Genomic DNA, 4,699 nt, shown 5'->3' with positions numbered 1-4,699 from the left:
CTGTGCCGAAGCATTTAATCTTTAACGCCCAAATTCATGATCTTGCCACAAACTACGTACGACGACAGCGTCTGCGACCAAAAAAGCAAAGCGTAAAACTACATGTAAAACTACGGTTTAGACTGTTGTTTTTTCTGAGAGGGCATTGTTTACTTCACATGCAAATAATGATGAAAGACTGGTTTTAAACGCATTAACATGTGTTTGCTTCCAAACACATTTCATAAACGTTTCATATTTTTATAAGTAAATTTGATGAGCTTTACGTATTTTATTGCTCCTATTGTGACAGGAGCCAATCAAATGTCACTATTATGACTAACTGACAAAAGGGTTACAACTTTTTAAAGCCATTGTGGTAGGGTAAATTCAGCAAAAGGGTACTTTGGTAAATTCTCCAGGTGCTGATATTTTGTGTTTTTGTGAGTTGTCACATGTCTTAAATGCATTAAGATATATTTAATATAGGTTTATTTGGACATTACAGATGCCACCACACAGTTTGTCACTTCTTTTCACCTTAGTTGTTTTATTTTTCCTTCATGTAAAGTGAGACAGTACATTGTTTTTTAAATTTACAAAAGAAATTTATAATATTTCTGTTTTAGGAGACACTTATGCAAAACATGATTCCTACAACTGTTTTATACAATATCTGATTGACTGGATATGGCCTAGTCATGTTAAGTGGCAAAGAGGCCTGCAGTTTTTCCTTCAGAAACATAGTTAGAATTTGCATGATATTCAAAGAGATCTTAGTTCTGGGCATGGTATAGGGACGAAAACACTCCATATTTGGGCAGGCAGGTGACGCAGTGAACTCCAAACACAGAGCAATGGTGCTTTCTAAAGTGTGACGTTACAGTTGTGAGAAGGCAACAGATTATTTCTGTCCTGTAAGGAGGCCTAAATTTGAACTGAAATGATGAATGTTTGTGACTTCAATGCAAATATGAGCTTAGCTACTGAGCTGTGGATTTCCCTAAGATCTTAGACATGAAAGAAACCTTTGAGATTGGCCTACAATACGACAACTCACAACAATTAATGATTTTGTTTCTTATAATCTTTGTTTCTAACCACTAGTGTAAAGTTTTCATTTCAAGTTAAGAGCTTCAGTAAGTTAAATAAAAACTTGTACAACAAAGATTGTTACTGCAACTGTTGGTTGTTTGTAGAATGAACTGAATGAATTTCCAAAAAAGATGGGATGCTGTGCTTTTGTGTTTTTTTAAAAAATATATGTCCATTTTTATTTGATGCCGGCAACACGTTCCAAAAAATTGTCTCAGGGTTCAAGTTTACCACTTTGCTGCATCACCTCTTCTTTTATCAACACTCTGTAAGTGTTTGGGAGCTGAAAAAACCAATTGCTGTAGTTCTAAAAGTGAAATGTTTTCTAATTCTTGCTTTGTATAGGATTTCAGTTGCTCAGCAGTTCAGTTCAGTTCCTTTGTCATATTTTTCATTTCATAATGCACCAAATGTGAAAGGTCAATAGGTGACAGGTCTGGACTGCAGGCAGGCCAGTTTAGCTCCGGGACTCATTACCTATAGTCATGCTGTTGTACAACATGCAGAATATGGTTTGGCGTTGTCTTGCTGAATTAAATTAGTCCTTCCCTGAAAAAGACGTCATCTGGATGGCAGCATATCGCTGCTGTCGGAAGAAAACCTCATCTCTTCATTTTTGTCGTTTTTCAATTTTTGACATAATTTGAAAATACCCTTTACATTATGTGTAAATTTCATGAGGAATGGACCAAAGCCAGTGGCCCAAAATGACTTGGAAAAAATGCTGGCTCCATTGACTTACTTTTTTCCTTCTCCTGTAAAGTTACCACTTTGGAGATACAAGGTTTTCTTCTGGCAACAGCGATATGTTGCTCCAAGACCTGTATATATCATTCAGCATTAATGATGCCTTCACAGATGTGCAAGTCACCAATGCCATGTGGACTAATGCACCCTTATACCATCACAGATGCTGGCTTTTAAATTGATAACAAACTGGATGGTCAGCACTGTCCCAATTTTTTTGGAACATGTTGCTGGCATCAAATTCAAAATGGGCAATTTTTTCAGCTTCAACATTTGATTTGTTGTATTTGTAATATTTTCAGTTAAGAGTTTAAATGATTTGCACATCATTGCATTCTGTTTTTATTTACATTTTTCAAAGCGACCCAACTTTTTTGGAAACTGGGTTGTATTATTTTATGTTCTGCCTTAAACTCTGATCTACACTACATGGCCAACAGTATGTGGATACCCTTCTAATCAGTGCATTCAGCTGCTGCAGCCACAAAGTGAGGTCCATAAAGACATGATTTGACAAGTTTGGTGGACACCCCCATTGAACACCTTTGGGATGAACTGGAATGCCGACTGTGATCCAGCATCAGTTCCTGATCTCACTAAGAATGTTCTTGTGACTGAAAGGCAAATTCCCACAGTCATCTTCCTAAATCTGGTGGAAATTATCTGTTCATGCAGCAAGATAATTGTACTTGACAAGTAATATTATATTAAAATAAACTGGTTCCAGTCCAGAAAGAAGTAGGCTCTGATAAGTCTTTGAAGGTTTGAAATAAGTAGAAAATGCTGGTTTTTAGGTCAAATTGTTTGAGATCAGACTTAGCACAGTACAATAAATACATAACGAAATACAGTGAAACATTGTATAGAAATACAGTGAAACACTGAATATTAGCAAGTAATTCTTAGTTCAGTTTTTTGCATTTTTAGTTTTGACACACTGAAAAAATGAAGGCCAACAAACAAGAAGGAAATTGGAGAAAGTGGAAATTATTTAATATTACTTAATACTAGTGGAGTATGATTATGCTGTTACTTGAAACAAATTGATTCATCTTGAAATAGGTAGGCCTAAACCCATATTCAATATAAATCTAGTCCTTAATCTCAGAACATACATCTTAAAACAGAAAACTCAAATTTGTGATTTTACTCAAATCACAACCAAAACTGCAAGTTTCCCTTAAACATTTATTAATAACAGAGAGACAGAGAGTGGGAGAGAGGCTGAGAGAGAGACCAAGAGACAGATCACAGTGGGCCATTGAAGAACAAAAAAAGTAATACTGTTTGAAGATTGGAGAAAAAATTGTTTTTGAATGAATAAAACTACACCTGATAACAGGGAATTTTAAAAGCCTCAGCGTAGGAAACCGAAGAAAAACTGTGGGTCTTAGCTAGACAAGTCAGGTACAGGTGCAGGGCAATAAGTGACTGAAAGACAAAAAGAAAAAGTTACAAATTAATTTTTTAAAAAGCTTGGGTCAGCTAAGTTTAAGCAGTGAAAATCAAAGTGTCCTTTCTTGTCCTGGTAGGTGAGGCATGTCAGGTCATTGCCACTAAATAAGAATATATATATTTAAACATGTCTCATGTGATCAAGCAAGTAAACTTTTATGTCTCCAAATCTTGAAACAAGTTTGTGAAAGAGAATGGTACAAATTTGAACTCTAGTCAGTGTAGCTTGTCTTACCATAAAATTACTCAATGTTGAAATTTTCTGACTAACCTGGCCATAAAAGACAAATTCATAATCAATTTAAGAACATATCGTGAATTCAAAGACAGAAACTAGTAAACAACTTTTAAAACAAGATAACTAATCTCATATTTCCAGATGTAAGATTTAGTGGACTTAGTGGACACCATTTAAAGTTACCAAGCTGTTTAAGTTAAGCTTACTTGCTGCAGGAGTGTGGATTACTGAAAATTAGAAATTAACTATAACCTATATAGAAAGTTATTTCAGCTTGAACCTGTTAAGTAACTTAACTTTTTGAGGCAATAGGTTTGCATGATTTTTTCAAGTAAAGTCAACTAATTTAGGTTTATAGTGCAATTTTATATACCCCATAAACATTTTTTACATTTTATGCCATGTACACTGGCTTACCAACCTTAGGGTAATGTTAATATGTCTCCTTTACACATAGCTGAAAAAAGTTTTCAACCACTGGAGCTGGAGACCTGGAGGAAGTGTCTCAAATCTCTTCCATAGTAAATATAAAACAGAAGTGACTATGACCGTTGTATTCCAGTGATATGTTAATTTTTGTCTATTTTGGAAAAAAAAATGTGTTAAAAAGTCAACAAAAAGAAACTGCACCTAAGCAAGAAACAAATGGTACTGAATTTTAAAAACTTTAGTTTTAAAAAACTAAGGAACACTGGACTAGAAGGCCAAATAGAATGCAGACATACAGTACTGTGCAAAATGTTCTGAGAAAATCATATATAAAGCCACTTATCTGTGAATGTTTATTTTGCTAGAATTATGCTGATATTCCTTCTGAGACTGAGAACTATCCAGTTAGAACTAGGGTCATCAAAGCCTCACTCAAAGCCTGCACTATGATCAATGATCAAATGTGATTAAACTATGATAAAACATTGTTTACACAATGCAACAAGATGAATTCTTAATTTTAATCTTAATATTAATATTTTTCTTCTTTTTTTCCTGCTTTTTTTGGAAGAATGTCTGAAGAAATGCTGTCTGAAATTCATGCAAACTGCTTTTTTTTATTTCATTGTGTTTTAAATTTGTGGAATTAGCAAAAAAGGCCACACTGTAAAAACTGCTGTAAATAAACGGTGTAAACACTGCACTATTGTGTTCCTTAAATACAGCAGATGGTGTAAAATGGTGCCAAAGAAGTTA

This window comes from Colossoma macropomum, unplaced genomic scaffold (assembly GCF_904425465.1).
Source record: "Colossoma macropomum unplaced genomic scaffold, Colossoma_macropomum, whole genome shotgun sequence".
Lineage (NCBI taxonomy): Eukaryota > Metazoa > Chordata > Actinopteri > Characiformes > Serrasalmidae > Colossoma > Colossoma macropomum.
The sequence above is the reverse complement of the archived record's forward strand: the minus strand, read 5'-3'. Positions refer to the sequence as shown.